This window comes from Lampetra fluviatilis, chromosome 14 (genome assembly GCF_964198595.1).
Source record: "Lampetra fluviatilis chromosome 14, kcLamFluv1.1, whole genome shotgun sequence".
NCBI classification, from domain to species: Eukaryota; Metazoa; Chordata; class Hyperoartia; order Petromyzontiformes; family Petromyzontidae; genus Lampetra; species Lampetra fluviatilis.
Genome location: NC_136288.1, coordinates 3,804,283 through 3,814,181, shown reverse-complemented (window position 1 = coordinate 3,814,181; position 9,899 = coordinate 3,804,283).

The window sequence follows — 9,899 nt, the reverse complement described above, 5'->3', positions numbered from 1 at the left end:
CATTAGCCTAAAGTCAACATTGGTAAAAAAAAATGTGCATGAGGCTAATTGATTGTTTCCCACACGTGACATGTATTTTCAACGCATTCAGTTTAATTGGTTAATTGAAAGCATCTTTCAAAATCAGTTACCGATGAGTGCATGTAAAAAAAACAGAAAAATACATTTCGGAACTGAAATTATTTTTTTCTATTTCTGAGGGATTATTCAGCAGATGGACAGGGTGAGTCACTCGCCTTATACTGTAGCTAAAGATGGAAGCCTAAAGGTCGCGTGAAGAAAGAGCCTTGAGTCAGAGTTCTTGCACAGCTGCCACAAGCCATCGTGTCATGAGACCGTGGCCATTTGGAATGTTTGCAGAACAGTGCAGCCCTGTTAGAAAATGATCAGAGGAGATGTCCCAACAAGTGCCCTCATATCGACATTACGGTGAAGAGCTTTCCCACTTGTCCCACCACACACACATTCTTCACGCAAGTCAATGAAACAGATTTTTCATTCACACCACTTGGATTTTGGCAAAATAAACGTATTGAATAGTATTTCTAAGCCATTCGTGATCAAGCTGATGATCATCGTCAATTTTCTACACTCGAAAACTAATTTTAATCACGAGTAGGCTGCTAGATCCAAACCCAATGTGGTTTAATTCTAGATTTGAAGCTTTCGTGACTGCAAGGATTCATACTCTTAGCTTTTTTCGGTAAAGTCACGTAGGTAAAAATAAAATTAAAAGTTCATAAAAGTAATAATGAAAATAAAATAATAAATCACGACGTTTCAGAGGCAACACAAGTCTCCGTCATCAGGTGGGACCGTCACAGCTAAAATTACTGCATCAAGTGAGGAAAATTCCAAAAGACCAGCCCTTAAATACAAGTCAACGGTCTCACCTGATGACGGAGACTTGTGTTGCCTCCGAAACGTCGTGATTTATTATTTTATTTTATTTCCATTATTACTTTTATTAACTTTTATTTTTTACCAATATGGTTTGCGACCTGAGTCACCCAGCCATCTCTCAGACATCTGCCAGCTCAATGTAGGGACCTCCCAATATTAGTGCCAGCAGGAGTTTAAATGGCCAGCACAGGCATGTTCTGAAGGTGTTCTCCGATGCATCTCAGGTCCATTAGGATGGCATCGGGATCGAATAACCTGCTAGGGTGGAGGGAAGTTCCTCATCCAGCTGTGGAATAGACAAAGGGGCTGTGCATGCACGTAGTATGTACATCAATCAGGACTGCAATTCAGATAGCAACAATTGGTCCAAATGTATTAATAACGAAAATGCTCATAGCATACTCTGGTGTCGGATATACTCGAACGAAATGGCTAGAAAATAGAGTTCGGTATCACTGCCAAAATTACTGTGTATGTTTTCACGGATGTGCTATATATAGCTGCCTGTTTCTCTGTGTGTGTTAAAGGTTGTACCGTGTTCCTGAAGAATTGGCTCCTAGCACGTGGAACGAAAGGTCAGACAATTTCCCAATTCCCTCAATGAGTTCCCAACACACGGAGCCAAAAAAAACGTCGGACTTTGTGCCCCACAAACACGCGGTTGTTTTGATATTAGTCGAGCGCAATAACACGCCGCAATGGCTTCTCCCCGCATCGCTGGCATCGCCCACGAATGTCGTCACCACCGCCACCGCTGCTGCTGCTGCCAGACGATTGACTCGGAGAGTTGACTCAGGGCTGCTATGTAAAGACACACGGCCGACGGCTTTGCCACGGCAGCTCTCGTCGGCGCGAGGAAGTGGGGAGTGACGAAGCGCCCGCGTATGTGCAGGGTGGTGGGAGTCAAATATTTATTTTTAGAAATGCAAAGCAACAACAAAAATATGACGGGTAAAAATGGCAGGCGTGTGTCCTCTGGGGTGAGGGGATGTGCCTGTGACTGGCAGCGAGCGAGCGAGGGGATTCATTATTATTCTCAGCGCCAGATTCAGCAACAATCACATCTGTGACCTGACGAGAAAAATAACTCGTCGGAAACAGAAAAATAACGCAGGCTGGTAAACTCTCGGTTTCTTTTTTGCAGATGTGATCATTGTTGATACTAGCCAAGCTAATGGGCTCCATAGTGTGGAAGTTGGGACTCCACGCATATGATTCCCAGAGGCAGACTTTGCAGCAGTGAATATTGGTGCTGATGATTGCAAATTATTATTTTTTTACCAGGAAAGACACTATGTAGCCCTTTTTCAGAAGCAACCTGGCCACAAATGACAGCTCAACGAAGCGGCTTATCATGTGGAAATGTATAGCAGCAAAGTGCTCTAAACGCATGTTTCTAAATAATGACGAAACCGGTCTACTACAGTTGTCTCTCTGCTGCCTGGTCAGTCGGTCACATTTATTCAAATTTATATTGATGGTGACCTCAACAAATCCAAGACGACAACAATGTACTTCTTCAGGGTTTTACTGATCCGTTTTGCATAACGTACAATGGGCCGAGTGCTTTTTCTCCAGCAAGCGTGACAATATTGCAGCTCCCTGTTAGGGACACGAGGAGGTGGCCGCGGCATTGCGTAGAGCTCCAGGCGCAGCTCACGGCCATGGCGAGCGAGCGAGCGAGCGCGTGATGCGGTGTCGGAGCAGGCAGCCCAGCGGCCGCCACGAACCTCCGCGGGCTTCCCCGTCTTCCCCGAGAAGCGATCCGTTGCGAGTGCTAACAAGTGGTGCGACAAAAGCGCAGAGGCTCGTATGGCGCTGCCGTCGAGAAATAATGACGGATAACCCCTGAGTGAGATTTTTGGCGTCCATTCAATGCGTGTAAAATTGGGTAAAACTTGCTAGAACACCGTCGTCAACAACCGTGACGCATCACTGGGAGTCTTGATGGCGGTGGTCGAGACGAACGGTAGCAAAAATAGGAAGCACGCCCAAGTCAATGTCCACCGTGGAGATGGAGCTTGTGTTCAGGAGCTGGATGGAAGCGTTGCATTCCAAGGTCATGATAGATGATGGAGAGCTTGGAGGCCATTATCCAAAAGTGAATAACTCATGACTGATGACGATGGGCCTCAATATGGCCTCGCCAATACATTGTATCAGATGTGGCCGAATCCTAACTTTAAATGATGTGGACATTGGGCTTGTTTCATCACTGTAAGGGAATAACAATTCATCGCCTTATGAGCCTTCATCCATATATTTTTTTCTCAGTTGCATTGAGTTTATCACACGTGCAAACATGACCAGGCTTTGAATGGCCGAGGCTTATCAACAAACTTTGGTCTGTTCAACTCCCAATGTAGCCTGCTACCATAAAATTACGATTAGATAGCAGTGCTTAATAATCACACTCCAAATATTTAAATACTGTACGGCGATTGTTTGGAGGAAATGTGCAAACCGTTTTTGGAGCTGCTTCATGGAATTAAGAATACTGTGGTAGTATGTGCTCATTTAGGTTGTATTCAAACGTTTTATGAGCAGAAGAAAACATATTTTAAAACGTTTCTGACCACAATCCGTGCCGTTTACCCCAAAATGCCACATTGGTGAGTAAAAAACCATCAATGTACTAAACTGAGGAACCTGCCTTGTCTTGGGTAGTTGCATGGTTTTGAAACCAGGATCTTTCCAGTGCAGTAACAAACAAAAAAGGTTCTTATCGTGGCTCTATAAACACCGATTCTAAGCTCAATAGCCCCAATGGATCCACATATAAAATGCTATTATCTGCTCATCTGCGAATCCATTCTTCCTGTTACCCAAGTGTATCGCAGATAAGAAGAAAGACCCCGAAGTGTGGGCACATTGATAGCACATTATCCGTGTTATATCCACAGATAGCCGTGCAAGGTATAATGAGTTATTAGGAATTGATAATAGTGTAGTGGGTTAAATTCAGGCGCACACTGGAACTTTCGAGGCAACATTATTAGATAAACACAATGGGTAACTTTCGATTTAACGCTTTCGTGACTGCAGGGATTCATCTTCTTGGTTCTTTCGGTAAAGTCACGTAGAATGGAAATAATAAAATTTAAAAAAAAATTACATTATTTTCTTATTATGTTTTCTTTTTATTACTTTATTATTTCCATTCTACGTGACTTTACCGAAAGAACCAAGAAGAAGAACAATGGGTAACTCTTAACATTAACAGGATAACGGCATAGGGTGGTAACCACCGTTTCTAACTTAGCTAACACATAGGGATACTGCACTACTGGACCCGAGACCTAGGATCGTAGATGGTGGCTTCATCCCACCCAGAGTGGACCCCAGCAGAACAGCCCAGCTCTCTGTCCACACCCCGCTTATAACCACTCCGGCGTGGCCGGCTCCACCCCAGGCCACGCCCCCCTTCCCGATCCTTCTGGAAGGCCCGAACCCCAACCACGTGACTCCCCTGGGGCCCTTTGCCCCCCCCTTTATCCGGTCATGTGTCCTGTTGGGTTCACGCAGAGTGTCACGGCTCGACACGACCCCCGTGACACCTGCCTACAGCCCCCATACCGAGCCAATACAGTAGTGTCGTTCTACTACACTACAATAGCATCCACCAACAGTGATTCCCCTAATATTGACGTGGGTAAGCAGAATTCAACGGTGGTGGCTTGCTCTTATAATAGCGTCATTAACAACAGGGGGTTATCCCCAACATGCCATCTTTGCTTTTGTTTGCCATTTCTCAAAAAGGGTTTTTTTCTGCTCAAACAATTATATGTGGCCGAGTGCAGTGGTCAATATTAATTGATTTGATGCATGGTTACAAAGCCAGTGGGTTACAGTGCACCGCGGTAATTGTTTGCTCACAGCGATGCTGAAAGAAGATCATCTCGAGGCCCAGCAATAGTCATAAAAACCGAAGTGTGATTTTGCTGTACATTTTGCTCGTCTTGTGCACGGTTAATATATTGATGAGCGAAATGCCATTGCCGTGGTCCGCTCACCACATGTGGGCTTCAGGTGAGCAGAGTTTGTGCGGCGTTTGCGATTCCTCCGTCGAAGGAGCTTAATGGAAGGCACGAATGAAAATAATGAATCGTTAGTGACATTTCTCGGCGTGGAGGATGGAGTGTGGAATCTGGTCACCAAACGTAAAGTGCAGCTGCTGAGTTTCGTCTGCAATGTTTTGAAGACTACACACAGCAAGTTATAATACCACTTCGTCCTTCTACAAGTGAGACCTGCAAAGCTGTAATAATGTGGGTACAGTCTTTCCTGTAATTTGGTTGTGGTTAATTTCCACATGCTATTATTCTACCATTGAGACAATACATGGAAACATTCATCTTGTGAATTGAGACCGTACTCATAAATTAACATCCCTTGCACAGCGGATGGTGTTTCTCAAGGTTTTCAGTGGTACATATATGATTATCATCAACATCAGCCGTGGTCAATCCACTGCTGAAAGCAACAATCCACCCAGCATCTCCACAATATATGCATTACGTCAATTATGCACCCTCCAGATTTAGAGTTTCGACACAAATTGGTGCAATTATATTTTGGCTCGCGAAACTGAAAATCACGAATACTGTCATGAGTAAAAAGAAAATAACACGGACGACGAAGGCTGATGTCAAATAAATCTTGGCCTTGTCTGCCCACTTTAGCTACTGGGCTGCTTCCCTTCTCCACGTGTCTCCTCTAAGAGGGCACCCCATATACACACCCGACGAGTTATAACTTAGTGAGGCAAGACTGCAAGAGCAGCTATTGGATGTCAGGGTGTTGCCGGTTTAACTGCCGTGGGATCTCTAAATGGGAAGGAAACAATGGCGAGGTGTGGTGACGTCAATGCACCGACCTGTGGCCTTGTCCCTAGGTCATTGTCCCCCCTGCCCCCCCACCCCCCACCTTAGATTGGCACCACATGTCTCTGACCCCGATGTCTGGCCCCTTTTGCAAAACATCGTGAATAGGTTTACATCATGGGACCTGCTTTGCCAGTACCAAAATATGAGAATAGGTTTTCCCCTTTTTATCTGGCAACAAAACAGGTGTTAAGATGTTAACACACCAAACTGAAACCTTTTACAAGGAATCATGTCTGCATTAACCACAATACTTTTCTGACAAATTGCCCGATGATGCTGGATGTAATTACCAGCGAAACGTCGTACTAAAAAATTCTAAATGTTGTGGATTCACTCTTCAACACACCGGTGGGCTAAAGTAGAGAACTATTTGTCTTTTGTCAACGTGACACTTTTTTACTGATTGGCCGTGCTGGGTGGTGGAGGGTTACGACAAATTTATAAATAACGTGATCTAACCCAAAAACGTTTATTATGCACAATACTTGTGGTCAGAATGCAAACAAAAAACGTACTCTGATAATATATGCATTGTCTTTTAAACTGATTGGTCCATACTAGAGACAGCTTTCTCTTGAGCCTCGTCTCAAAAGGTTTCAGTTTGGTGTTTTAAGATCTTAACACCTGTTTTGTTGCCAGAAAAAAGGGGGAACCCTATTCTCATCGTGAATAGGGTTGTTCGTTTTATTTCTCTTAAATACTTTTATTCCCTGACAAATACTTATGGGGGGGAAATCCTCACAATTTTAAGTTTTACATAATTACCTGTATTACCTCCCAGATACATACAGTAAAGGTAAGTAGGATGTAATGATTAAACATTATATATTCATTGAATTGTTGCAACTTTTTTAATACACCGTTTGATTCAGGAATAAACTAAATGTACGACTTGTTTGTTTCTGTCTCAGCTTCGTGCACTCCATTAGCCTCAAGTGAACAATAGCATATTCATAAAGGCCTCACAAAGCCCCGAGGCTATTTCATGAGTGTCTTCGATTCAGGATATTTAATTCTAGATTTGAAACTTTCGTGACTGCAAGGATTCATATTCTTAGGTTTTTTCGGTAAAGTCACGTAGGTAAAAAATTTAAATTAAAATTAATAAAAAATAAAATTAAAATTAAAAATCACGACGTTTCGGAGGCAACACAAGCTTCCGTCTTCAGGATATTTAGCCAATTCTATGCATGAGTGGTATGCGGTGGGGGCCTGGAGAACCCGGGGAAAGCCCCACCACGGATACAAGAGGGCAACACTCATTACTGCCACCTGACAGTCCAATACCTGGGAAGCCACGTGGTCACCCATCCAAGTATTAACCAGGCTCAAGCGAGCTTAGCTTGCAAGGTCTGACGATTAGTAATGGTCAATATTACCGATTAGCACGGTTGGCTACCTACGGTGCGAAAGAAGTTCAACATACATTTGCATATATGCGTTTTAATAAACAAACATCAATTGTTTTACACTTTTTCGACGCATACGTCATGAGCCTTAAGAATCTATTAATGAATCAATGGATCTTAATCATCACTCTCACAGTAGATGCCTTTGTCTACAATTTACCTCATTGTCTCTTTGGCAATATTGTTGCAGCTTAATAATTAAACAGCAAATATTTGGCTTTAGTCACTTAAATTCCTGCTCATACAGCAATGGGCTCTTAAACTTTTGAGTCTACAAGTTGCTTCGGTATAAACCCTATGCAAATAGATTTGAATTTTTCGTGACTGCAAGGATCCATACTCTTTGGTTTTTTCGGTAAAGTCGCGTAGGTTAAAAGAAAACAAATAAATTAAATCACGATGTTTCGGAGGCAACACACGGAAGCTTGTGTTGCCTCCGAAACGTCGTTATTTAATGTATTTGTTTTCTTTTAACCTACTTGACTTGACCAAAAAAAACAAAGAGTACCTATGCAAATACACTGGATGGACAGCACACTCTTTCCACACAAATCCAAATTGCCATTAGGTTTGGAGATCTAACCCAAAAAAACCTCTATTAGGGATGATATTGGTCGCGAAAGCCGACGTGTTAAACAGGTTTGGAGACGTTCATGCCCTCCCCTTCAACGTCCTTTATTTAACCAAGTGGGATCCCAAGAGGAATAATCTTGTTTAAAAGGAAGGCCTGGACAGGCAGCGTAATTAATACCAAGGTGTTTGTTTGGAATTATATCTAGAGACAGAAAGAGGAACGCTAATTCAGTATTAAATAACTTGCGCAAGTTATAGACGATATTTATTGTTAAGAATATTAAGTTGAATTGAGCAGGACATGTCACGAGAACGGATGATAGCAATGGCCAACTAAAAAGTGACCAATGCAGAAAACATGTCTGTGAGTACTTGCATCGTGAAAATCTAACAGTGACATTGGTTTGTGTACAGGTGCTCTTTGTATTTATCTTGCATTGCAAGACCATGAGAGGTGGCGAAGGCTTGGAAAGGCCTTTAACAGTAGATGGGTTATGGCTTGTGATGATACCAAGGTTACAAACAGTGAACAATTCAGGTGGTAAATTGTACAGGGGAAGTGTCATATTTATAATTCACCACACTAGCAAATGTCCTGAAAATGACCTTTAGGGGTCTTTAACTTTCAAACCTGGTCTTAGGTCACGTTAACAATGGTGAATGTGATCTCAAACCAGTGCTCCTAGATTCCTTGATACGTGTACATTCCCTTAGACCTGTTGCCACTTGATTAGCGCGGTTTCGGTTAAATCATTAGCCTTCGACCTGAGTCTAAGGCACAACACAGAAGTACACGTTAGAGATTGCTTTCCTTCGAAGAGGGCCGTCTTGCCCTCCTTTTTCGTGTTGTATTTGAATGATGTATGTTTGTTTTGTCAACTGATTCAGAGGCGTGTAAACATACAGACCAAACAAAGAGAGCTTACAATACCTCTCCGTACTATATTAAGCGTTAAACATATGGCAGTTCACAGCATTGGTTCAAGCAACCCTGACTGCTGATGAAACATGGAGTGTCAAAACCGGTCCATAATTTGCATGTGTTGAACCACTGCTTCTGAATTATGCACTCCCAGAATTATTGTATGGCTGATGTGATGTGTCAAATTATGTTTTCATGCGGAGGGACAGATTTGTGAAGGAGGTGAATTTTCTGCTGATTTTTTTTATACTGAAGATAAAACTTTCTTGAAATTTCCAGACTCCATAGTTTGGCCTTTCGGAGGCTTTAAATATGTATAGTTTTTGGGAAATATATTTCTACTGTATCATAAAGTTGCTAATCAAACAAAATATTGTAGTTGGTTTGCGAGATTAACGCAATAAGAAACTCGACTCTGACATTTTAACAGCTTTTTTTGTGATACAACGTAAACAACGTCTAAAATTTATTTTGTTGGATACACTAACTCAGGGGTCGGCAACCTGCGGCTCCGGAGCCGCATGCGGCTCTTTTGAACCTTGACCGCGGCTCCGGGGCGGATGCTAGCGAGGGGAGGAGGCGCACTGTGACACCTGCTCTGGCGTTGCCGCTGCTGACAGGTCGCCGCTCCGCTCCACACTGCCCGCCCGGTGACAGGCAATAACGTTGCCGTTGCTTTGTCACATGTTTGGAAGAAGTAAAAACCTTCCTGGGCAGCAAAGAGCTCACCTCTGCTGAGCTGGAACAGCCAGAGTGGCTGGAAAAATTACATTTTATGGTAGACATGACAGCACATCTAAACACGCTAAATACAACCCTTCAGGGGAAAGGAGGCACATCCCTGCACATGCTGGAGGAGGTTTTGGCATTCGAGCGCAAGTTGACAGTGTTTGTCAAAGATTTACAGAGAGGTACACTGTCTCACTTTCCCTCTTTGAGAGAGTTCAAACAAAGTCATGATACGATAAATTTGGAATATTTCAAGTCTGCAATCACCACAATGCAAAGTTCGTTTGGGAAACGATTCTGTGAGTTCAGAGAGGAAAAAACGACATTATCCTTCCCTGTCACTCCCCTGGCGATCGATCCATCCCTATTGAATATGACTGCATTTGCAGGTGTAAGTCAACCTGATCTTGAGATGGAACTGGCCGATATAGCCGACAAAGATATATGGGTGTCCAAGTTCAAATGCTTGACCGCTAC